The sequence below is a fragment of the Crocodylus siamensis genome, chromosome 13, assembly GCF_052110815.1.
Source record: "Crocodylus siamensis isolate JL-2025a chromosome 13, ASM5211081v1, whole genome shotgun sequence".
Classification (NCBI taxonomy): Eukaryota; Metazoa; Chordata; order Crocodylia; family Crocodylidae; genus Crocodylus; species Crocodylus siamensis.
In genome coordinates, this window is record NC_143407.1 from 36,198,759 (window position 1) to 36,225,809 (window position 27,051).

The following is a 27,051-nucleotide window of genomic DNA, read 5'->3' on the forward strand; positions in this document are numbered from 1 at the left end:
ACCCAGTGCCTTCTTAGGATCAAGGCCTTTAATCATCTTCTTTGAAGCCTAAATAATCTCGGCTCGTTCAGCCTCTCATCAGAGGAAAGCCCCTCCACTCCATTTATCATCCTGCCCTTGCTTTGTGCTGCCTCCCATCTCACTATATATTCCTTTGAATAGAGCCACCAAATTTGGACATTATCCACAGTCAAAGAACGTAATGGCAAGAGGTCATCCCATGGCTGAATAATTAACATGATCATAAGGCTGACATGTGTCCATAGATAGACTTTGCTTCCAAAGTATCTTTTATCAAGGGGTAATGTATGCATTAATTATAGGAATTCTCAGAGAGTTCATTATGTGTGGAAATTCTCCCATCAGGCACAAAAGAGAACTATCATGACATAAATGCATACAGATTAATAAGTCGGTTTTCTAAACCCAGATGTTTTGATACCGCCAGGTTTTACAGAGTTTTGCTGTGTTATTTCCCTCTTTGGACTAATCTGTTTGACAGTAGAATAAGTATTTTCCTGACCTGCCAACAGAGATAATTGTTTAGTCAGCAGAACAAACAGGTAAATGCACGGTTGGGATTGAACACAGGGAGGCACATTTATGAGCCTCTGGCTTCCTGGAACATTCTTCTTCTGTCACTTGCAACAAAATAGGTGGTTTTGGGTATCTAAAAACATGGTAAGCAAAGAAAGCAGGCAAATGAGTCTGGTGCCCTCTCAAAGCAAACCTGGCCTTTCATTTCCCCGAAGAACTGAAACGAAGCTGATATTTCTTGATGACCAACGAGGAAAAAAGCAAAACACATTTCTTACTGTACTGCGATGGCTAGAACTTGCGGAGAGGTAACAAATGGAGGGCTTTTTTTCATTAAAATGCTATTATCTAATGGAAGGGGTGGGAGGAACCGTTGACATGATAATGGCAAATGACCCGATCACAGGTGAATAATAATGATCATACAATGGTAATAATCAGTGCCAGCATGACAGATCACTCCAAATCGACCTGTGATATTTGGCATCAAACCTCATTTCTATGCATCTTGCTTCATGCCTTCTATCTTTATTACCCACTGCATTTTCTTTTCTGAGGGAAGTGTGATTGCTACTAATCCTCCACACTATAACCTAATGCTCTCTCTTTAAATGAGGTTCCCATATTTCTGATAAAGAGTCATTGTGGACCCTTATCAACTTCCTCTCCATAAGGGATAGTGTGAAATCTGACTTCTCAATTAACCTGTGCTGAATTAGAGTCTTTATGATCAAATTGGTTGACGTGAGTTTTTAGAATCTGGCGGCTTGAGGCTCTGGAGAATTGGGGTCTGCGGGGCCCAGAAGAGTCTCTTCTCTCCCTTGAATCATTAGCAATGCAGAAATGAAAAGCTGCTCTCCTTGCTGCACTTAGATAATTTCAGAGGGAGATAATTTGCAGGAGTGCCTGGTGGCAGGAGCATATCACAGTGAAAGGGAAACAGAAGTGGGAAATCAGTTATGCACTGAGAAAAAGAATGGAAGCTGTAGCAAGCAGGGAGGCAAACATCATGTGGGTCCATCTGTAAGACAGGAGCCAGGCAATCCAGGAACTAATTAAGACGATTGTTTAAATAGAGCTTGCTAGGAGGCTTCGTTGTCCTCAGGCAACGAAGAGTGAAGTTGTTATAAAGCCATATTCAAGTCTTCTGCCATGGTTTCCAAAAACTGAGCTAAGAAAAAGTCCTTCTGCAATTCAAATAAACTTGCTCACAAATTCCCTTCCCTAGATGGAATCTGAGCACAGGATCAAAAAGGCAGAGATGGGGGGAGGTAGTTTGCCAGTAAAAACAGGGACCAGGCAACTTAATTATTGTAGGCATTTTGCTCTGAGAGGCAGACTCTGCCCACAGTTGCTTCAGCTCAACATGCTCATGAGTTCCTCACCTCAGAGAGGTCAGTACTAAGCAGACCACAGGTCGCAGTCCTGAAGGGCTTGTAGGCTGCAGCACAAGGCAAAACTAATGGTGTAAGATGAAAGGGAGTGGGAAGTGGCCACCAGAGCTTGCTTATTTCACAAAAATGTGAAGATTTAATAAGCCCACAATGGAAGAAAGCTCATATAAACGGGCAGAAAGAGGCTATTCCAGAGCTGAGCAGCAGTGTAAAAGACAGTGTGGAGTTGAGGCACATAGCTGGACGAGGGTAGGAGCAAGCCAGCTGAGACAAAAAATGAGATCAAGGGCAGAGAGAGCGTTGTAAAGATGTTTGAAAGTGAGTGGATATTAATAAAGGAGTTCGACATTTGGTTAGTTGGCTGGGCTACAGGTTTGCAGTGTGGATACTGCTTGGAAAAAATAGCTCGATCCCCCTGTGGCTGATGGTTAAATAATTATATTTGCCTGGGGCCTACCGCTTTTAGGGTTTTGGTGGTAGGGAAAATTCCTGCTCATCCTTAAATTTTAAAAATAGACATCCCCATCTTTAATTGGTATTTGAGCAAACACCCTGATTCCCATCTGCTCTGGAGCTGTACCTTGATGGCATACGCTTCCCAGAATACCCCCCTCCTTTGCAGAACATTTATTTTTTCAAAAATGTTTGCGGTTTCACCCAGCATTTACACTCCTCTTATTAGATTCTGTTTAAATTCACATTATTTCCGGATTGCCGTCTAATGTTTGCTCAGTATTTCAAAGCCCTTTACGATAAAAATGCATTAAGGTAATCTATGATACTATAAATAACAAGCTTTTTTAAGAAAGTCCTTGAGACATTTTGCTCTAATGACAGCAAGCCTCATTAAACAGCTGTATATACTGTGCAGACTGGTAAAGCACTGAAATGCGAGCATGCCTGCATTTTACAGCCACTCTGAATGTGACCCTGGGGAGCACTTGAGCGACTTGAAGGTGCGGGACTCCTGTTTGGATTGCACAAGGAGCGAGAGCGGCTCCTTGCCGGGGTGGAGCCTGGGAGCTGGCCAGGGTGCTGTCTCTGCTCACATCACCCACATTCATTGGTATTCCGCACCTAACGATCTGTTGTGTTCAGCATGATGACATTGTCGTGTGCATGACAGTTGCACACACAAAGCTCTTTCTCTCCATTGACAAGGCCTGCTGCCAGTTGGGGAAGTGCTTATTAATGCCAGGGTTTCTTTTTTAAAAAAAATAAAATTATATTATCTTGTCAGTCAGGTCATGACAGAACAGGATTGGCTGGAAGGGTCCTGAGCACGGAGAGAAAAAGAAAAAGATGGCAAGGCACTGCCCGGGCCTGCAGCTTGCGTTGCCGGCATGCTGTTCACATCCAGGCTAGGTGTAAAGAGCAGAGTTTCCAACGCTGCTGTTAAAGCAGAGGTGAGGGATGCAGAAAGACATGCTGTGGGCAAAGGAATATTTGGTTAATGTTGGGTTTTATATTAAGACCAAGGGCTATCAGTGTAAAAGGCTGTTTCTAGGGAAACTGAGTCCAGACATACACACACACACGTGCATGCGCACACACGCTCCCTTTTCATGGAAACTACAAACAAATAGAGAATTATTAAGGCAATCATAGTGCCTCTGTTGCCTTTGGTACCCCAGGTACAGGTGCTGTGCCTGACACTTTCTAGCTTTCTTCTGTGAGCGAGGTTAGGTACAAACTTGACCCCGTGGTTCTGGCTGTCTAGTTTTAAAGGAAGCAAAATTACTGGAAAGCAGATACTGAGCCCTGAGAAGGCCAAATGTGGTTATCCAAAGGAACTAGTGTATACACTTTGTCTCTAACTTCATTACCTCTCTGTAATGAAGAGCCTGTTTTACCCAGTCATCACTGCTGTCATGCAGCCCATATGATTCTGGACTACATTTCCTTCCTCTGGAAAATGCTTGCCCCAGTTTGGTGATCTCGGCAAGCTCCATCCCTTTTTCTGACGGCCCCCTGGGCTTTGGGTCAGTGATGCATAAAGAGAATAGACTCACCCCTACTCCTCCGCGAGCCGTCTCCCACCACACCAAGCGGCTTCTGTCCATGGATGTGCTCTGAGCCAAGCCTGGACTGACCAAGAGACCATGTGGAGCTGTTGACTTCAGCCAGAGCTTGGCCCCTGTCTTACTGTCCCAGCAGTTCTCCCCACACTCTACTCTTTAACCTTGTAGATTAGCCCCACTCTGTCAGCCCCATCTCCAAAACTGTCCTAAATTGTATATCAGCTTTCTACTGGATTGTTTCTGTTGTGAAGGCTTCAACACTTTCAGGCTTGTCCCCACTTTCTGCAGTTGCTTATGTACAGTGTCCATCAGAGTAATACATTCTCCTGTGTAAAAAGCAGAAGTTTCAGTGAATGCAGACACCCAGAAAGGGCAGTCATGTCACCATTGCTATAGAAACCTTGTCAGGAGGGACACAGCTCTCCTTATTGCACACTAAGGAGCTGAACTGTCCCTCCTCCGCTGCCCCTGCCCAAGATCATGGTGCTTGTTAGGTAGGAAGTTGTAGTTACCCAGGGACAACGAGCAACAGTGCTGAAATACTGTTTGTTTGGGGAAGAGATCAAAGGCTGGAGGTCTGGAGGGTAGAGCGGATTCTGTCATGTGCCTAACTGCTGCTAGGATAACTCTGAAACCAGACCGTATGTGGTTATAGTAGCTCTATCTGGGTTCCAGTTAATGCTAGGAAAAAAGTTCAGCTATTCCCTGCATATAAACAACATAAGGAGATCACAATGTCCCCTGAAGCAGGGTTTTAACTACAAGTTTGTAATTTGCCTCCATGAAAACCTGCGCCATGAATTTGTCAGCAAATCGTTCTACGAGGACGGAAATTTTGATCCTCAATGGGTCACTGGTTACACTTGTGTCACTTGGTAAAATATCATTCCTTTAACATTTCACTAAGTGTATACAGAAAACCAGACTTCCAGTCTGCTGAATTAAAGCTGTAAATTTGAACTGTCAAAGTCGAAAGATGTTGGACCAGGCAACCATGTACCTTTATGACATTTTCTTATTACAAACACTGAGATGCAATTGCTCATACAGGGCATTAAATCAAACAGTAGAGGGAAGCAGAGACAGAAATGCCCAAGCTTCCTGCCGTATTGTGGGCACTGGGAAAATACTTGCAATTAACCTGGGTGGCCTGGTGTCAGCAAAGGTGAGATGCATTTCCTTCAGTGGGGCTTTGTCCACTTGACCGTGATTTTGTAACTTTAGAGCCTACTTTAATCAACCTGCATCCATGCAGCAACTTTTTGGCCATCATGACCATGTTTGTGAGTATATCTGCAAGGCTGCCTAATGGTGCTCGTTCCAGTGCATTGTGGGGGGATCTGGGCAGCGATTCCTTAGTGCTCAGCTCGGGACAGGGTGCTTTGCAGTATCAGCAATACATGGGGCAAGGGACTCTGGGATGCCCAGAAAGCTAGAAAAAGAAAGAACTGCTAAATCGGTAATGTATGTATGGTTATAGATGCCCGGTTCACCCTGATAAACAGCTTCTTGGATTGGCCGTAGGCAAAGAAAATCCATGTGCCACGCAGGCCAGTGGCAACACCAAAATGCCATCAGCAGACCACAGCCACTAACAGGCTTAACCCTGCTTTGTATGGGGATACACTGTGGGTACGGCTATGCATAAACTTCCTGAAAAGAAGTATAGTGTGGGCAGGGCCCTAGCATGCTGGCAAATGCTATCAAGCAAGGCAGGGCTTGGGTTTGCCCCTCGTTCCCTTTTCTGTAGTCAATCACATTTAATTCAGTCTGTGGATCTGGTAATTACACAGTCTTGTTTTTACGCGGACCTAATAGACCACCTAAGGCTTTGTGTAAATTAGTTAATGTTTCCTCCTCTGGAGCTGGCATTTCTCCTCTATGAGATGGCAGGTGCAAAATGTTCCTTGCAAAAGCATATGGCAGGCCACTGAACTATGGCAAATGCTTATGGGTTTCTGAAGGACAGGGTTAAAGAAGCATGTTCCTTATGGTATTATGTATGAGCACAGTGTTAATTTTATAGTTCATTGGGAGCCTGAAATGCCATAAAGTTAGTGACAAGAAAACAGGTATTTCAGAGGGAAAAGAAAACATTATGCGAGTCAGCAGGTAATGTGGGGGTTTCAGAAATATAGAAGTGACTGAGGAACGGGAGCGTTAGTGAGGGAAGCAGTCTGAAGAAATAACACAGAACAGTATCCAGCCTGTAAAACAAAGGCTTTCCAGACCAACTGAAAGACAAGAGATTCCTTACGGATAAGTAAGTGTATCCCCGTAGTCTCTGTAGGTCCAAAGGTGGATATTGCTGTTGAACGCCTATCTGTTACTCACATTTCAAGGAGAAGCAGTTCTTCAGAAATATCAGGGATGAAATCTTGACCCAGTGATAGCAATGGCAAAACGTCCACTGAAGAGGAAGGATTTCATCTTACTGTTTTTAACTGGGGGGGGTTTCCCTTCAAGCGCTCTTTTACAATCGCCAGAATCAAACGTTTTTAGGGGAAGCTCTTATTTGAGCCTCACTGCTCGCATGCATTAGCCAGCTTGGTAGCCAGACTAAATAGCCACTAAATGCAATCTCCCAGTTAAAATTAAACTGTGTATTTTGTGATGTTCCTCTCTCTTGCCCTGTTGTTTCAGGAGATGGTAGGGTTGTCCATAAGTGATACAATGGACTGCACATCTCTTCCCCCAGCACTTCTGCCTGTTACATACCTCCACTCGGTGTCTTAGTGGAGAGGGGTGTACTTCCCTAAGCCATCGACACTCATTTCTGCAGCTGTCATAAAGATGAAAAAGAAAGCAGAGGAAATAGTAAAATGACTGTGTTTCCCCCAATTAAAGCACTATTTCTGGCTGTGACATTCTACGAGCCGGTCTGAGCTAAGTCTTTAAAGACGGATCTTGCAAGCAGCAATTCCATTAAAGAGTCATCAGCCCTGCATTTTCATAGGGGTTTCTTTTAAGTGCACATACTTTCTTTACTGCACATACTTATCCCGGTGACCTGGAAATGTATTTCACAAAGGCTTTCCCTGACTAAGCTTTGAAACACGTGGAGAATGAAGTATGATATGTGTTCCTTGAATTGGTAACAAAAAAAAGGACAAACCTGAAAGCCAACACTACTGAAATACATGCTAGCTCAAGGCATCAGCAGTATTATTGATGCAACATGGTAACTTCTAGCTAGCAAAATCTGTGCTCAAAACATTCAATGCATAGTCATATGGTGATGGATGAGAAAAATTATCGTCAGAGTACCCGCAGCATAGGAGAGAAGACAGGATTTCAGTAGCGTTAGAAAATTATGGCAGGAATTGACACCAGCTGATATATCTTTCAAACCTTCTAGCTTGCTCTTGGTTCTACACCTCCGCTATAAGCTGACATTACAACCAGGGCATGGTGTCCTGTGTTGCCCAGTAGATCTAAATGCACAGTGGGGATTTGTTGGGCTGTACGCTTTTTGGATGAGGAGCTGTCTTTTAGCCTGTGTTTGTACAGTGCTAATCATACTGGAATCCCAAACCAATTAGGGCCCTAGATGCCACCATAATACAAGTAAGAATTAGTAATGGCGGACCCTGAATTATGGGACAAAAATTCTTGCGTTATGTGACCCTTACTCCACAGTGCCTCTGCGTTCTTTATTTTGTAATCAATGTAAATGTATTCCACGTGCAGAATACTGAGCCACCAAACAGACACATCTCTTTAATCACTGGACCCAAGAAGGACAGTTACCTAGCACATAATTCTTCTTAGATAGAGTCCTGAGAGAGATGCAACATTATGAGCACTAAAGCAAGTAAAGCATTAATGAATATTAACATTGGTAGTTATTTGCCCCCTGCCCCCATTTGTGCATTTAATTAGAAGATGCAGAATATGTATTTAGAATAAAATGTCCAAAGTGACATCATAAGGAAAGGAAATGCCATATATCACACGTGCTGTCACATGACTTTCTGCCCTGTTCAATAATTGATTTGTGTGTTCAAAAAGAGGCATATTTTACTTAAACTCAAACTTTCCATTCCAGTGTGGCTTTTGCCGGGTGTTTTATCATTCCTGATTAGTCCTGGCTAGGAAGCACATTGGTTTACAGGGATAACGAGTTAGTATGACCTGATTAATCAACGTTCAGTAGGGAGTTGCTCTCTTTGCAAATATTTAACATTCATTAATAAATCCTAATGCACTGCACCTGTTTCAATGTATTGACAAATGTGAAGTAAATTGTGCAAAAAGTACTGTGTGTATCTGACAGACTTCTCAGTATCTCATTCACTAATGGTGTAATCCAATACCTTCAGGTGATGAATGATGTAATTATGTTAATTCTTCTGTGCTGCTGCCCAATAAATCTGTTATTAGCTCAGACACAGGTTCTGGGACAATGCACTTGACAGCAATACATGCAGCCTGTCGCACTTGCTCCTGGGTACCTGTGAAGGTGTGTTATTTCCTCCTTCTAACCATCACTGGCACATCGAGTCACTGTTCAGCTGCCTGAGCCAGCGCTCTGTAGAAGGGGCTATCTAATCTATGCCCTCTTCTTCCCCCAACTCAGCATGCCTCCCCCTCAGGAGACAACATCAAACTAGACCCTCTTTCCAGTTGCAGCAGTACCAGAGGTGAGGAAAAAAACCAACTCATTTGGCCACGTGAGCAGAATGCTAGGTAATGATCAGTGATATGGTCTTCCAATTTCCATAAACACCCTTCAATTATTTAGTAACTTCATGGAGTAATTACATGTGCCAGCAGATTACTAGTTAATTATACTTAATAGAGCCCCCCAGTAATTGCTGTGTGAGCCACACTTATGTTTAGAAAGGCAGGAGGAACTGTTTATTTACCCAATAATTATATGACATTTCCATGCAAAGAAATATCTTGCTGTTACATGGGATTTGGCATGCAATTAAATGGTGAGCACTAACTGATAGGGGACTTCACCACTGCAGCACCTTCCCGGCCTAAATCCTGTGGTTCCGCAAGTCTCCTGGTTTACTGTATTTCCTCTGTAAGTTAGTAGAAGAAGGCCTTTCCCCTGCATCCTGCCAGGCACTGTTGGGAGATCACTCCCATTATCCCTGGAAGCACTTTTCTGCTTTCCCTCATCTAATGGCTGCTCCCATGAAGGATGTTGCTAGCGCCTTAAGCCAAAAGCCGTGATTCAGCCTGCCTGCAACATATTGCTCCCAAAGTCAAACACAGGAACTTTCCAGTAGCTGCAAACTCTGTCAGCGCAGGATGCAGAGTGCTGCAGTGCTGACGAGTGTCAGAGCAAACGGGAAAGAGCAAAAACTTTGTTTCCAAAGAAATTCCTACACTTACCCCTACCATATAGCTTCAGAGCCCTAATGGTACTTGCATAGGTGCAGTACCGCTCTCCCTCAGGCATATTCACAAAAACAGAGAAAAGCATTTGGGTACCTGCATTTTCTTGTTCCATTTATAATAAAGAGAGTTTGAAAAGGCAAAAAAAATCTTGCAATTACTTATAACACAGTGTTGGCACCATGCTGCAGGGCTAGTGATACAAGGCTTTGTGTGTCCTTCTTAAGTGTTCAGCTGTGTGCATCACTAAGTGCCTCCCAGACTCAGAGAGGGGAGGGGAAAGAAAGACATGTGAGTCCATTTCTCTGGAGGTTAAGCTGTGTGCAGGCATTGTCTAAATGTCTCTAATGGGGGGCATCAACCCCTCCTCACAGGAAACCCCTCAACCCTTGTAGATTTTGCTATTCGAACCTTTCCTTTTATCATCAGTTTAATTTTTCCTTTTATGACTCTTAGTCCGTTACACCGTCTTATACTACTATTGTGTGCCAAGTAATTCTGCCTCCTCCTTGGAGCTGACATGCTTCAAATCTGAGCTGATTGCAATCACATCTCTCCCCTCCACTCCTTTGGTCATTGTTTAGACAAGTTCTAGTACATCACGCTGTTCTTTCCTTGTCGTGCAGATTAGTGCCACCTCCTTGCTATTTTTGCTGCTCTTTTCTGAGTGCATTGAACTTCTCCATGGTTTCCTAACATAAGGGGCCCAAATATGGAATACACTTTTCCTGCTGCAGTCTCATCAACCCTGATTGAATTTGGGTATTTCATAGATTCATAGATGTAGGGTTGGAAGGGACCCTGTAGATCTCCTAGTCTGACCCCCTGCCCTGGGCAGGAGAGAAAACCGAGCTCAAATGACCCCAGCCAGGTAGACGTCAAGCCTCCTCTTAAAGACGACCAGGGTAGGAGCCACCACCACTTCCCTTGGAAGTTGGTTCCAGATCCTAGCTGCCTTGACTGTGAAGTAGTGCCTTTGGATATCTAGTCTAAACCTACTCTCTAATAATTTGATCTTGGCTCCATGGTCAGATGACTCTAGAGGATCATGCAAGAAGCAGATAGGGATTCAACTGCACTACCCTGTAAAGTCCTGTCTAATTTGCTGCCTGCTAGTGCTGCTAGCTCCCTTGGCACCACCGCGTTGAACCTGGGCAGGAGAGAAAGCCCCAGGGAGCAGCAGCATTGAGCTAGTCTGTGGGGTTTGTGCCCCTCAGAGAGAGGTTCTCATGGTGGGAAGAGGAGTATGGGCAGTTGTGAGGAAGCCCTGGGCTCTCCCAGAGTCCTCAGATCTAAGCCAGTGTGAGGCTGTTTGTTGGGTTGGGCAGCTACCATTCCACAGGGGACAATTTCCCACACTGGTTAGGAGAAATGTCCATGAATTTCAGCGTGGGAAGTTTCCATACTTTTCTCACAGGAAACAGAATCCAGCCCCGCTACATTACCTCGTACTGGGCATATTTTATTTCTTTGTTTAAAAATGAATTGCAATGCAGTTCTTTTAAAACGACACAAGTAAAGCATGGCTGTTTGGACAGCGTGTAGCTTTCAAGATCTTAAATAAATACAGTTCGACGGGGGGTGGAGTTTTCTAAGAAATCAGCTCAACCCCCTCGACCTCCAGCTACTATGGGGCTCTGCAGTGCTGGCAGGGCTTCCTGTTAGTGAGGTCGTCAACTCTCCCAGGAGAAACTCAAAACTCACAACTTGGGGACCAGTAGGGGAAAAAAAGTGGGACCGATTTCCATCTACTTTATTTAAAAATGTGTCTAGTAGGCATCTGAGTCCACACATGTGTTCTCTCCATGATCTGGAGGTTATTTTTTTAAATCCAATTCTGTTTTCAATAAGCATTTCAGCTCACCTTTAAGAAAGAAAGTCTGTGAAAAACAAATAAATTCCAGTGTCAGAAGATCCATAGCAGCACTATTCCCTGTATTAATAAAACAACGGGAATAATACAGATGCCCTTGAGAGCAACTGCTTCTAACAGAGATAAGATGGTGATTAATTGAAAATTTGTTCTTGCCAGAGGTAGCTATCAAGTGTAAGTAAATAAATGGTATGGCTCTATTCTGGCAGTCTACCTGCAATAAATATTATTACTCTGGTAATAGGAAACAGTATAATGCTGGCCATTTGAAGGTTAAGATTCTGAAAACATCATTGCCCTTAAGATTAGTCTCCTGATGATGTCATTTGCTGTCAAGCCATGGGAAAAAGAAATGGTGTGCCAACCCGTTTAATTTAGTTCTAAAATAATTTCCAGAACGTAGCTTTCTTTGGTTGTAGCATAACTGCACCGTGTCCAAATTAGCAACCAATGTGAACCTCAGGGAATGGAATCGCTTTCAGGGAAGTTGGTTTGAAAACTAACACAGTATTGAATGTCTCAAAACGAAACAAATAAATGATGGTAGGTGGCCCTCAAGCCCATGGGAAGATCTCTCTTTTCCGGCAAGCAGTGGTATTTGTGTATCGGCAGGCGGCACGCGGCACTGAGCCAGTGCCTCACCACAATGTGGGGGGGCCTGAATGCAGTTTTATTTTATGTCGTATCTCCAGCTGTTGAGTGATACGGCTGTGCATAATATTGCTGTACTAGATCCCAGATTCCATACACCATTCAATTAGCGGATGAAACAATCCCAATAGTAACGATGAAGCAATAACCACTCTATTGTTAAGGTTATGAATACTTTCTTAAGAACTTATATTAGCCCCCCAGCTCCATCCTATGTATGTGTGGCTTGAATGTTGCCAGATACACTCTGGAAGCAAAGGAATATGTCATCCAACCACCTACATCTGAGTTACAAATCACTGAACAAGTATTTTGATTTTAAAGTGTTGGCTTTGTGTAGCTCAAAAAGAGTTTGCTGTTGCTGCTGCAAAAGCTCTCATACATTTAAACCCTTTGAAAACTCATTTGCCAGCTGTAATTGAAGAAAATAGATTTTAATTAAAGTTCTTAATGTTATCTTTTATGGATAATTTGGGACTTCACTCTGTGCTCTCTGATTTCATCTGCAATTTTCCTTGTACTGGGAAACTATGGGAAAGAGATCAGCCCTGAAAATGGGAAGTCACTACTGGCTGATAGTTGGTTGGTGACCTATTATATGTAAAATATGCTAGTGGTCTCCGTTCAGTGCCTTGTGGACATATGGCCCTACCGCTTCAAGCCTAATTCAGTTTTCACCAGTTGACAGCTTGGTTACCTGCTCGCACACAGCTGCTAGATGAAAGCTGCACTTCATCCCACAGGTAGCCTTTTCCAGTTATGGCTGCACCATGTTGGAAAGGCAACATAAAGGCCCCCTGCAGCACATCTCCCTCTCTTTGAAGTTGTTCTTTCAATAGACACGATTTCAGGTAATAGCTTCATTGTGTTCCCTTAGAAAAGGGCTGCCGTGTAACCTTGCTGGGTAAGTTCCTTTCATTTTTGTATCAAGTCAGCGGCATCTCTCTGTACTGCAGAGGTAAAACACTTCCCTTGTAAAAGTATGTTCTGATCCTCGAGTTAATCTATGGGGTTTGTATTTCACAGTAAGTAGGTAGGTGTGTTAGTCCATCAATAAACACAAGCAATGGGTGTTCGCTAGCTGCACCATCTGAAATGCTGTATCAAAGTGTGATGAAATTATCAGAGGGATGTGTTCATCTGATGAAGTAACTCAGAGTGTTTTAGTGACGAAGGAAGGGATGGCCATTTTAGAATGACTGAAGGGAGGAACTCAAGCAACAGGACAAATATGATAAAAAGTGCATGCCTTAACCAGTAACATTTAGTTCTGCTGCTACTCTTCTGTGTGCTCTTTAACGCGCATTAAGACAGGCGAACGCACATTTTCCTAGTTTCTCATAATGGAGGGCATTTATACACGTGCTCCGAGAGTGGGGGTGGGGAGGGCACTTTAATTAGAGCAGCTCCAAGAGTTACCAGGCTGCAGCAGATGCGATTAATCGAGTCTGCTGCGACATGCTGTAATTACAGTGCGTCGCAACAGCCTTGCTGCTCGTGTATGGGCACTCAGAGGTACTAGATTTAATACACATCAACTAACGTGCATTAAAGCATGTGTAGGCATGCCCATTATTGCCAGTGGGTAAATCTGAACTAGGCAGTCCTGTCTCAAATCCCAGCTTTCTGTTTAGGCTGACTCTGCATCAGCACTTTATCTCCGTGTTTAGGAGTGGGTGAATTAAAATGTCTGAAAAAACAAAGTCATCTTCTGGCTTTACAGCAGAACATGAGTAGAGCAGGGACATGAGAAGAAGGTCTTTTTTAAACACAGGAATGATAGTAAATTGTAACAGTGGCATGAGCAATTACAGACAGTGATCTAACTACCTTTCCTAGCTCCCCTTCCTCTACTATCTGCCAAACACTCAAGGGAGATACCTTCCTGATCGAAAAGTCACTATTGTAAGATTCGTAGACAAGGAAGAGCAGAGGATGAAGAGAGACCGTCTTATGGGAGACACAAGCTCAGATTCTCTGGTGGGTTCAAGTTCTTAAGTTCATCAGTAAAAAACTTTACTATATTTATCCACATTTATGCACTTCTGAAAAATAACCGTGCATGTTAGCATGATTCTGGTGATTAGCAACCTCTGATCTGCAAGACCTATGTCTGGAAATAGCTGGGGAGCATTGAAAGAATCAAGTGCGTTCACTGAGCTCTGGAGGGCCCCAGGATTGGGCAGTAAAGTTTGGTTCAAGGCACTGGTCAGATACATTCATAGAATCATAGAAAATGAGGGTGGGAAGGGAGCTCAGGAGGTCACATCTAGTGCAACCCCCTGCTCCAAGCAGGACCAGCCCCATCTACGTCATCCCAGCCAAGGCTTTGTCTAGCCGAGTTTTCTAGCCGCTCCTACCAATGCAGCCCAGGATGTCATTGGCCTTCTTGGCAACAAGGACTCACTGGCTGACTTATATTCACCTCATATTCAGCTTCTTGTCCACTGTGACCCCCCAGGTTGTTTTCTGCAGAGCTGCTGCCCAGCCCATCACCCCCACCCTGTCCCGCTGCGTGGGATTGTTCCCTCCTCAGTGCAGGACTTTGGACTTGTCCTTGCTAAACAGAGGTGAAAGTGGGCTTCAAGACCAAGGTAGTCTGACATTGTCAGGCAGGATTCCTGTGCCTTGTCAAGCCCTGGCACGTTTACTTTTTGCGGTATGCCTGGTTTAAGCCATCGCTATTTCCATAAATAGTTTTTAGAAGGTTAGGAAAATCATTGTGTAAGTCAAAGACTGTGTCAGATTTTCTTAATTAGCAAAATGACAATGTTGGACATCTAAATATCCAGGGAATATTTATGGTTAGATGTGTGAAGAAACACTCCCTACCTTTCTAAGTGACTTCAGTGCATGCAGTCCGACATATGGCTGAGACTGCGTAGCACCTGGGCCATAAAAAGAAGGGGGAGTTCTGGAACAGACAATTATTTCCAACATTACTTGCAGTGTTGCTGATTTATGATGTGTCAGAATCAGTAGCGTGAAATGAGGGCTGTTACAGAACTGTTTTTTATGATCAGGTGGCACTACGTGTACTTCTCCTGAATGATGACATTCACAGGACTAGGACATTTGATAAACAGAAACACCTGACTTTGACCCTGTCAAAGCGTTTTTATTAGCAGATATGAAAACAAGCAATTTGAGTCTTCCTAGTTTCTCCTGTGCTCTTGGAAATATGCAGATAACCTTTTTTTTTTTTTTTTTTAGCTTAAGTCAGGAACAGGATACATGATACCTTTTTCTTTTAGGCATGTTTTTATGATAGCGTTGCAAATAAGATGCTGGCTTGCCATGCATTTTAATCACCTTCAGCCATTTATGTAAAATACCTGCCTCTGGAGGTGATAATAAATACAGCGTCCCTTCAGGCTTGGAGATCGTTGGGATGTGAAGCACTGCTGTAACGGAGTGAGACACAAACATCTTTCTTGGGTACTGAGCTTTTCCAATGCTGTTGACTCACTGCTGCCAAATAACATGCCTTTCAATGATCTTGATGAGAGGAAAAGTATGGGATGTGCAAAGTCAAAATAAATTCACTGAATAGCTCTTATGGTCATGTCACCCCTGATGTAAGGGTGGTACTTAATGGCCACCAGCTTCTTTATAGATCTATTTCCCCAAACAGTTGCTTGGTTTAAATTGCAAGTCTCAGGAGACGTGAAAAATGGATTTAAGCAGCTTGAGGGGAGGGCAGAGGGGAGCAAACATGTAGCATCACAGTAGAAGTTTCTGGTCAGTCTGCAGCTTTGCTTTAGGTCCTTTGGATCTCAGACCCTGTCCCAAATAGAGACTCAGGTTGGACAACTACAGCAAGATCTGAGTACTGACATGCCGGGGCAAGGGGAATTACTGTTGTTGAGCAGAATCTTAAACACCAGGGGTAACGCGGTACTTTCATTTAAATAGACTACTCTGGTCCCACTTTATTTTATTTTTATTCTGAGACAAAGGGACTTTCTCCTTTACTAGAAGTGCTGAAATACAGAAACCTCCAAGAGCCTAGTACTTTGAGCGTGGTATGATTTTTATTGGTAAGCCTTTTGGCTTGGAGCCTGGAATTCAAATGCAGGACAGTCCGACCTGGCTGCACCCAGAGCTCTTGCCAATTGAGAGACAGCATCGAGTTTTGAAAATCACCCATGTGGCTCAGGACCCCAGCTCTCATCCCTAGTCACTGGGACTTGTGCTCCTAAATCACTCAAGTTCTTTTGAAAGTCCCACCTATGAACACAAAGCCCCAATTCAAGCCCCTAGCAGTAATTTCATGCAGAGATATTTGCATGTAATTGTATATAATTGGGTAGTCTTTTTTGGAGTGCAAAGGCAGGTATGATGCAATGCAATGTTAATAACAGGTTTTTCTGATCTAACGTCAGATCTCCGTACAGTCTCATTTATGGGGGTCTGTCTCATCCCATAAAGAAGCTTCTCCTACAACAATTCCAGCTGGGTGACTTTGAGCCAAGCGGTACCTATGTCTCCATGTCGAGGGTGAGAAGTGCTATGGCTGCGCGGTGCAATCAGCAGAGGAGGCTGACATGCTGCAGTGACCATCACCATGTGTGTAATATCATGCGCAACGCAATCAGAGTTCGCTGGCCAGAGTATATTTTTATTCCACCGCACAATATATCTCGCAGCAAATTGAACGTATCCAACAGTAAACTGAAATCATACAGGTACTAGCAGCTCTTAACTAGCTGGTGTTAAGGTCATCTAGATGACATGCCCAAGATGTGCGTAGGTATTTACTGCTTTTATAGCCAGTACGATCAGAGGAGGGTGAGCAGCTGCTTTGAAAACATACCTTATTCTGTGTGCTAAACTATAGTAGATGTAATGGGTATTTCTCATTAGCACACGCTTATTTTTTAATTAAAAAAAAAAAAAGACAAATCAGAGCCAAGAACATACACCCACACATGCAACCTGTGCATACTGTGAGGTATAATACCTAAAGGGAGCACAGGTCTAAACGGCCTAACGTTATGCTGGAATATATTCATCTCAATTCATAATAATATGAAAAATAATATAAAGAAGAAAGCTGTAAAGGTTATAATAAATTAGAGTGCATCTAATTTACTAGACTTCTGTGACCTTCTGAATTTTGCAAGGCGTTTATATGGCAACTCAGATTGCTTTTTTTCAGACGAATTGTCTCTTGCAAAGCCTTTAAAGTCTGCTAAATAGGCTGCATTGTCTTTTAACCTTGCTGATAATAAAATGCAGTCACTCAGCCTAGTCCACACAGTGCTAGATCATTTCAGCCTTTTTAGTGTCTGACGTGCAACTCTATAACTGCATGATTAGGTCCATAGATAATCACATAATACCGATAAATCTGCTCCTTGCTACCACTCACTTTTCCGAGATAATGAAGTTTCATCTTTGTTCCCATGCAGAAAACAGGCAGTAAAATGTTACCTCCGAGGTCACTAGAACGGCACTGGCTTTTGCAGCCTTTTCTAAAGTCGTAGGTAAAGTACGCTTTCAGGTTACCTGCTTGAAGGGATAATATGAAGACTCCATTAAGTTTCCCGTGGACCAGATCCTGTCACCTTGACTCACGTGAAATGATACTTATTGCCACAAAAAGATGACCTTGTTGAACCTTAGAACGGAGTTGGATGGCCTGGGCCTGCTGAGCGACCGTAGATTTGTAGCTGTAAAGCCCAAAAGAGACCAATGTGACCATCTAGTCTAACCTCCTGTCTAACACAGGGCAAAGAAACAAATCAAGGCAATTTCTACATCAAGTCTATACCATCTGTTAGAGCTATACCGTAGCTCTTGGGAAGATGCTCATTCCTGGAGACTTCGTGTGATGGGGAATCAGCTGCATCTCTGCACAGGGGGCTAAATTAAGTTTACTGAAACCTTATTTATCTTAAGGAAGGTCATCTTCAGGGAGGCGTTCAAGGCTTAGAGAGCTGCAAGGTCCTGGGCCAGGACGCCCTAGATCACGGAAGCAGATCCACTGCACCTGCCCAAAGGGGTGGCTGGGGATGTGTGTGCTGGTGGGTACAACATCCCATGCTACAAATAGCATGAGGGCCCTGGTATTCTGTGGCTCGTTCACACATCCCTTTGAGTTGCATAACCTATGTAATTAGAGACAATGAGGAAATATTTGCCTGTAGAATGGAGTGCTTGGTGAGTTTAGTGCTCTGACTTCAAAAAGCAAGTGCCACAGTAGGTACTGACTGCAGTGAACCTTAAGAGGGTCCGAAATCCTTACATGGACATTTATAAGCACAAGAGAATGATGCAAAACTCCACAGCTTCCATATGGGTACCTCTGCCCATCATTCAGTAGCATGCAGCTATTTCTGACAGCCACTGTATCGTCTCAAGCAGTTCCCACTCATAGAAACCAAGTGAAACCAGGGAAAACCAGGTTACAAATGTACCTTTTCTCAGCTGAACACTGTCTCTTCTCCTTATCATTGTCTGGTGGTTACTGTGCAGTTTGTTCACTGAACCACACAGCCTGGGGCTTGTGGGTAGCACGTTGCTTGCAGGACTTCCAGCATTGCTCATGGCCTTCACAATTAAAAGGTTAAAACCCAAGTTGATGGGGTGAGCAAAGCACCCACAGTTGATAGGGTGAGCCCGCACTACATTTACTTGCTCAGTATTGTTGCCCTCGGGCTACCAAAGGTTGGGGGGACCCCTAGATTAGCCGTTACCTGGTGGTCATTATTCCCATGATCAGTGCAGCATTGAAATTGCTAAATCTGCTTTTGAGTCATTCAGATCCATCCGACAAATGCATGCCATGAAGCACAAACTTTTGCTGCATATTTTCCTCACTTCCCTCCTTTAACCCACTTTAATAAAACACTAGTGCTGGGGTTATATTGTGCAGCACAAAGGGAAATTTCTGTCCCTCTTTTCATTCACTGAGGCTTCAATCCAGCAAAGTACTTTAGTAAATTAATAATGCCAGTCAAATCAATGTGACAGTCCAGGTGCTTAACATGACACGTGCTCGAGTGCTTTGCTGGATTAAAGTCTCTCCATTACAAGAGGGTGCCAACGGTGTAAGATTATGGCACACAGCTAAGCCTGCATCTGGCCACTTGTAGCGATGCAAACTCCCACCGAGATGAAAAATGCACAGCAGTCGCTATGTCTGCCGCAATAACTCCGCTTGTGAGCTTTAGTCAGACCCTCAACCTCTTTTTCAACATAGATGTTGAAGACATTTTATAATAGTGTTAACAAAGGAAAATATGCTAACAGAGTGTTGACAAGCTAAATAGCTTTCTTTATAACCGCACTTGTATTATACCCATTAAATGCTACCTTTTGAGCCACTCCATTTAACTGAGCTGGAAAAGAAATTGGCATAATCTTCAGTTTATTTGGCAACAATCCAAGCTGGATACAAAATTCTCAGACATCCTTGACTGAAATTAAACCAGTGAAGTAATTCTTTACACAAAAGAGAATAGCTAAATTGTAATATGGTAAAAGTGGCTGTATCATTATTCCTAGTTCCAGCTCTTTGTTCAGCGACAAAAGAAGATAGCTACATTTTGATACCACATACGTAGGCATTATCATCTCTGTTCCCTGCTCTTTATTCAGCTTCCATTTGATGGGATAATTGATGGGGCGGTTTTCAAGACTTTGAACGGTGGGTACCTGACCTGCACCTGTCTGTAGTTCAGTGGAGAATAACGGGCCTCCAATAACGGCTCGAGCTTTCCAGACCTCTGAAGTTTCCTCTCCCAGGGTCTCATGGGATTCTGGGAGGGCTTTGTTTATCCCATTGTTAAAGTTTCCCTTTCCAGTTTGGTTCATTTACATTGAATTTGCATTTCAAATGTCACTTGGTAGTTTCCAATGCTTTCCAGTCTGCTTCCATCAAACCCTGCTCAAAGTACTTATTTCCTTCTCTAGGAGCCCAAGTCGATAGTTTCCACAGGGCAGTGCAAGGCACAGAAATTCAATCTCGTTTTGGCTTGCACAGTCCTATGCAAACCACTGCTACAACATTTGCACCTTTCACGTGTAGCCCCAACCCCAGAAAAGAAGTATCGTTTTATACAGGGGGTGTTAAGAGACGGAGAGAAATGACTTGGCTAAGGTCACCTGGCACGGCAGGGATGGGAGCAGAGCTGAGGACTCTGTGAAAGATGGACGAGGCATTCTGATGTTTCTAGCAACCACTTTCTTGTAAAACTGGAGTTAAGTATTTGGGGACTATTTTAGCAGTTATAGCACATATGGAAGTAGCTCTGGCGTGTGTCCCTTGTAAGAATGTTTCAGGGAACAGACTGACTGCCTTTGCAACGGATATCCTCGGCATGCTGCGGCTTTATTTAAACTTGCTCTTTAGCTCTGCAAGATGATCCATCTGTGAGTTTCTAAATTTTACATGTTTTGAATGGCAAATGCCTAAAGATGTTATAGCAGATGTTTTGTACATCTCCATTTGCTTGGGAGGATATGCGACAGCGAGTCCATTTACTGGCTTGGTAATTACCTGAATTGTCCTAATCTTCTGCTTTCTACATGAAAACAGGCTGGTTCAGCAGCTGGACAGGGGGAAAAAAGGCCTCGTATTAAGCTACTGCTAATTAAGTAGCTATCCTGCTACTTCGTTCTAGCTGCACAGGCAGCAGCTACACCCCACACAGGTTGCAACCTAGAGCCTGCAGAGCCATGTTATCTGGCCCACAGAGCTGAGGGGCCGTGGTGGTGTTTGAGCAGCGGGGGCTTTGCCTGGCTGGCAGGGGGTCCCTGTGCCACTGGGAGCGTGGGGGGAGGGAGCGGCAGCACAGGCTGGGATGGAAGTGGCCAGTGCTCGGGGATTGCCTCCGCCTCCAGCACGTTGCTGAGCCCTGCTCTGCAGCATCGGTCACTTGTTCTTGATTTCTTTGTTGGGGAGAACAGAGGGATGCAGGGAGGGTCAGTTCTTCACACAGTAACATGGGATGATCTTTAATGAGCTTCCTCTTCAGAAAATTAAGTGGCCCAACATAGATAATTAACCACATTCAGAAGGGAGACCTTTTCCTTGTTGACCTGAGAACACAGAGGGTTGGAAAACGGACATATGAGGCCCGTTGGATTCCCTTTGTTAGCAGATCTGGACAGTGTATCTGTAGGTGAGGGCTCTGGAACGTGCTGCCTCCTGGTAGCAGAAATACCCTGACCCTGGAGACCTTGCAGGCATGCCACGCAGGGCATTTGCTTAATAAGGGTCTGTGCCACAGAACAATGAAGGGGTAGAAGAGAGGTGTCTTGTAGGTGACCGGCCAGCTGTGGTCCTGCTCGATTCCCTTTTGTTGTACTACTAATTGTGTGCTAGATACAGAGAGCTTTGTAGAGTATCTTTGTCTTGTTTAAACTGGAATAAACTTTTCCTTTTATTTCTTTCGTCTTATTAAGGGAAGTATATAGCATGAGGCAAGAACTTGGAGGAGATAAGTTTTAAGTCAGTTGAGAGTTTTGTTTTAGGAACTAATGGCCTTAAGAAGAGCAACACTGGATTAAAGCTTAAGAAGACTTCCTAATGAAAAGAGCAGGTAGACGGTACAACAGCTTGCTTGATTGCGGTCGTCTGTCACTGAAAATGTTCCCAAAAGAGGTAAGTCACATGGAGAATAGGATAGATAATAATACTGATAGATAATACTAGGGCCAGGAGAATATGCAGGCAGGCCTGCTGGAGGAAATCCCTTTGAGCACTAATTGTAATGACTGTATGAATGTCTTCCCAACCTTCCAGTTAATCCAGCTTAGTCACAAGTATCTGGAGTATAATGTACTCCTTGTGTAAGCAAATTAAGATCCAAGGACAAACTAATCTCTCTACAGCAGCTAATTTTAGGAAGATGGTAAACGAGCATAGTGTATTCCATCGTTTCCAGCGTGCAGTGCTTTGTCCACAGTAAGCAGATCACTTTCGTTTGAAATCAATAACAGACGGGCGACACCAGAACGTCCTGTTTGCAAAGCACTGATGTTCCAGTACATTTGTGTTCTTTTATTTGCATATGCATGTGTGAAATGAAGTGAACCCAATGCGATTTCTTGGGGTCTGTCTTTCGCCACAGTACTTTTTGCAAAGACTGTGGGCCAAAGTCCTCCTGCCTAAGGAGTCCTAGCAACAATAAACCCAGTGAGAGTGGAATTGCAAAGACGCAGGCTGTCTCCAAGCTCTGTCCCTCGAGGGGCCCTGCTTCAAGCTGCCTCCTAGAGACGGCTGCAGCGGGTCTCAGGCATCTCGGGCCCGAGGAGCCGCCCTCCCCAGGAGGAGACTGGAGCCGCAACCGCTGGGGCCTCCAATTCTCAGTCAGGTGCAGGTTCTTCCATGGCCTGGGGATAGATATAGACAAGCTAAAAGCCAAATTAGGACACTGCTCTTTCAGGTGGGCTAACTGAAACAACAGGTAGGCAGTTCTCCTTCTGAACACTTGTGTAACGTGTCCTCAGACCAAGTACTGCCTAGTGTATCTTGGTTTGATTGTGTGATACGTAAACTAATGCATCCCAAGCACAGAGCCCTGCATTTCATAGGACACTCTGGTTTTGCCCTAAATACGGTTGACTGAGTGGTGCTGAATTACTGGAACCATTAAGAGACTGTGTGTAACCAGTGCCCACTAAGCTCATCGGTTGATGATCTTTGCTTCCATCTTCCAGAATATAGCTATTAGATACATTCGCTATCCGAACCAACAGCAGGCGAACGACTTGAAGTCCTTCTTCTATAGCCCTTGTTAAGCTTGGTGACAGCGGTTTCCTGTTTCTGAGCTCCGCTCTCCCTCTCTCTTTTTTTTTTTTTTGCAATTGAAGCTCCAAGCCTCCAAAAACTATTTTGTTATTTCCATAGGAGACTAAAAAGGCAGTTAGAGAAGAAATGGAGACAAGCAAAGAGTGGGAGAAGATTATGATGAAGGGTTGGACTAGGTGACTCCTGAGGTCCCTTCCAACCCTCATTTTCTATCATTTCTGGGACTCGAGGATGAAACGAGGAGAGAGCCATAGGCCTGGGGACTGCTCTGTAGAGCCGCGAAGGTGAAGAGAAGTCAGTGGAAAGGGCCCGTGTCTGTGAAATGCCCCTTCTGGTTGACTGAAAAATGACAGTGAATATTTTCTGACTGTACCTCATTTTAATTCTATTTGGGAACATTTCTTAATTTGATGATTGGCCATAATTTTGCTGTCATATGAGGACCCCAGAAAAGGCGACCTTTTTCAGCGGTGCCTTGTAAAATTAGACACCAGTTACAAGAGAAGGGAGGGGGGGAAAAAGTAAGAATCCAAACCAGATGCATAATGTCTTCATTAACGCTACAGCTTGATTGACTGATATGTTGCATACAGCACTCATTGCTAGGCCTAGCTAAGGTTTCACTTGACTTTCTTCCTGCTGGAAAAGTTGTGCTTTTATCTCAACACTACAAATGTGGACCATTCAGACAGCCATACAGAAAGAAGTCAAAAACGGGACTTGTGCTCCAGGACTTTGTTGGGCATATGCCGTAGTACTTTGTACGCTGGTGCCCCCTGTGCCCTACACAGCAAATTGCAGATTAGTGAACAGTCGTAAATCTGCCAAGTGAAATAAAAATGTGAAATCCTATCATTCATTTTTAAAAAGAAAAAAGTAAATCAAAGATTCTTTGTGTGGAATTTCCATATTTCCATAGATTTATCACCTAGGTATTTTGTACAGCATCTTCTCAAACGTTCACACAATTCCTGCACAGAACGAACCAGAACCGCGAGAGGGGGCTCGACTTTATTAATCATACAGTCAGCAGTGACTGTGACTACTGGGGCGAACCCAAGTGGGGAATACTTAAAGGCAACCAAGATCACATGCCAAAGATATTACAACAAAATTATTAATGTTTTAACGAGAATCCAGCATCTGATGAGCGATCAGTGCCTCCAGTTATACGAATCAAAAGATCAGTCCAGACTGTTAAGTAAAATTAAACAATTTCTTTTCACATTGAGCCCCTTGGAAACCCTGTATGTTGCAGAAGAGGATATAAAGCATTATCTTTCCTGTCTAGTTTTCTGTCTGTCTTGTGTGCTGGACCTGAGGGCAGCGTTCGACAATAGATCATCGTAATGCTCTGCCGCATCCCGACACGTCTGAAATTGATGTTTGTTGTTTTAAAGCTGTGCAGAGGGATAAATGTGGGATGAAGAGCCTAACTGGAGCCCCACTGTTTCTTTGTGCATTCTCCTAGCTAACTGCACTGCTGATAGACAGCGCTATTAAGCAGTCATTAGCACCATGTCTGAAAGCTCGGCTTCTGTGATAACAACAGGCCATTCAGGATGCGGAGCCTTTGTAAGGAGCGGGGCACAGCGTGGCTCATATGACTGAGTTTGATGAGGTCAGCCTATGACATGCCAGAAGATATAAGGCCAACAGCAGCTTTTCTTAGCCCATTTCATGTCTGGACACATTCGCTCCTAACGTTCCAGCAATTTTCCTTCGAAACGGGTTCTGCCATTAACTCACAATGCAGATCCCATCACCGAATAACAGTCAGAGTGTTGCTAGCAGTGTAGAGCACCGCCGTCAAGATAGGTGTGCCCGACTCAGTAGAGGAGGAGATGGACACGGGCGGATATTAAACGCCTAGCACGTGCTTGTTTTCTAAACAACCAAGTGGACAAAAGAGTAAATGCTAGTGTCGTCGGTGGTGTGCAGGGCTGCAAGGCACAATTGTGCATGGCCGTTTGGGGGGAGGTCCAGGTTTGTCCAGTGTTTTTGGCGATGTTGAGGCCATTTTGGATTTCTTCAGGCAGTGGGAAAAAGTTTGTGCACTGTGAATCTTTTCTACTTCCAGCTGTCTTTGTGGGCCTTTAGATAACAGGGCAGGATGCTGCTTGTTCAGTGCAGAGGATAAGAAGCTCCCCGTTCTGGGAGTGCTGGGATGTTGCCTTTGAGCACTGCAGGACGTGGGGAACTTCTTGAGAGCAGCACCTGCTGCCTGGGCAAACCTGGTGTCCCTCAGCTTTCCTGGCAAAGGTTATTTAAGTCACAGTCCCAGTTTCTTCCACTGCAGAAGCTCAGTGTCCTCTGCTAGACAGTGTGCTCATGTAAATCATTTTTAGCCCGTATATTAGTTTTAGGCATGCCACATGCTTGTGATAATGCCACTTCATTGCATTTGGGCTGTTGCTTGGCCCCAACAGCGATGGTGGGTTTGGGCTCTCAGAGGCCTGGAGGCACGAGCATCCATGGTGCTCCTCCAGTATCTCCGAGCCTGGTGATGCCTCTCCTCAACACATTGGCTGTTTTCAGGTCAGCATTTCCTTACGCAGCCCGTGGCTTTGTGTGCTTCATACCGAGTGTGGAAAAAAGGATGTTTTTCCTTCAGCTTGCCCTTCTCTGAGAAACCCTGGAATCTATTCCTTCCTACAGCTGGAGGCCAAGGGACTGATTTCTATGCAGGGCTCAAACCCCCCCAAACAAGCCTTCTTAGGAGGCAAACCCTAGAAGCAGGTGCTGGTCGCAGCACTACTCCTGTGTACATGCAAGAGGCGTTAGCAGGGTGATTGGCACAGAATGCCAGTCACTGGCAAGCAGCCCTCTCGTACCACGTTAATTGTTCCAGAGAAACATAGAGATCAGTACGGTTGCGACTAGTCCTCCTTTTGGAGAGCGCTTTACTGCTTGTTCTGTGGTGGTTTATAGCTCATGGCGGCCAGGAAGGAGTGTGCTCCATGGGTGCGAAGAGAGGTAGTTAGCCATGGCAGACTGAAGTCAAGCAGAAGACAGGGTAGAGACACACCTTATGAACCAGCGATTCTCAGCCAGGGTGCCATGACACACCAGGGTGCCTGGAGAGCCTTTCAGGGGTGCTATGGGACATCATGCAACGTTCACCCTGGTAGGTGTGCAGATCAGATTCACAAGATAAACCCAGAGTTTGTGCTCCGAGTTCTTTGCGGCAGCAGAATTATTCGTTGTTCTTCTGTAGTCAAAAATGAGTGAAACCAAAAACTGGCATTTTCCAAGGGGGGGGCTCAAGTCTAATGAGAGGCGCCATGAATCTGCAAAGCTCCAGGCCCGCTGTTATAGACTAACTGAATCAGAGAGACCGAGGATTTTGTGAGCAAGAGCTCACATTCACAAAAGATCATGCATCTCTGATTCAGTTAGTCCATAAGGTGCATCTCCACCCTGCCTTCATCAATGGGTCCTTTTCCACCAGAAGGGAACAGTTTTAGTCAAACTGCCCAAGGCAAAAGGAGCCACCAGCACGGGCAGATTGGACCTTCTGACTCCGAGCACCTCACTAACTTTCTGAAAGAAATTTTGCAAACAAAAGAAGTCACAGGGGGTGCTTGAATCCTCTTTTTCTAGATCATGCTTCTCCTGTTTTACAATTGAAAAAGCTTACACACCAGTCAGATGATCCATTAGTGTTAAGCAGCATGGTTCTACTCTAAATGCATGGCAAGTCATGTAATGTTTGCATTACCATGTTGAGGTTGTATTAAATATTAGCTAGTTATGAATAATCTATCAGTCCATACTTAACTGTAGTTAATTTTGTTTCCGCTCACTGGAGCCGTCTTAGGAGCAAATGACACATTTGTAGTAGCATAAGGAGGAATAAGAACTCCAGAAAAAAGTGTATTTCCATAACTAGGCAAGATATTCGTTCTTTTTTTTTTTTTTAAATAATGATCTGAAGCGTGGGAGACCATGAACCATAGGTTGGAGACACATGAGATAGTATGAGTTACATTAGATGACACTTTTTTCCGGGTTTCCCACTCATATGGTTAAATCCTAGAAAGGGGAAATCTCTATGAGTAAGTATGGTTTTAGCCTTAGGAAGTTTTCCCTGACTGGCCTGTTGGGCGGTGGGGTTTTGTGAGCCGAGCCAAAAGAAAAGGCTCCGAGGCCCGTCCAACAATCCTGCGGCTGAGGGGACGGCTAGGCTCCCCGCACAAAATGTGTGATCTCATTCCAGCCCTGCATTTCCGCTTCTGGAAGAACATTTCCACTACACCTGCTCCAGCAGGGATGCTCTCAGACTCACTGTCCCTTCCTAAACACTGAGTAGGCAATTTGGCCTTACAACAGGCAGCTTCATCAGCACTGCCAATGCAGCACGCGTTCCTCGCCAGGGCTGCCTCTGCTCAGCTCGCTGGAGCCCTGTGGGATCCTGGGAACGTGGGGGGAGTTTTGCAACTGGCTGTCAGCATATGAGGG

General features: G+C 44.3%; 1 protein-coding gene across 1 annotated transcript in view; it reads left to right on the forward strand.

The window, feature by feature from the left end:
* The window catches only part of LHFPL7 (LHFPL tetraspan subfamily member 7), a 126,911-nt gene that overhangs the window by 95,759 nt on the left and 4,101 nt on the right, over positions 1 to 27,051 (forward strand). The window lies entirely within an intron of this gene.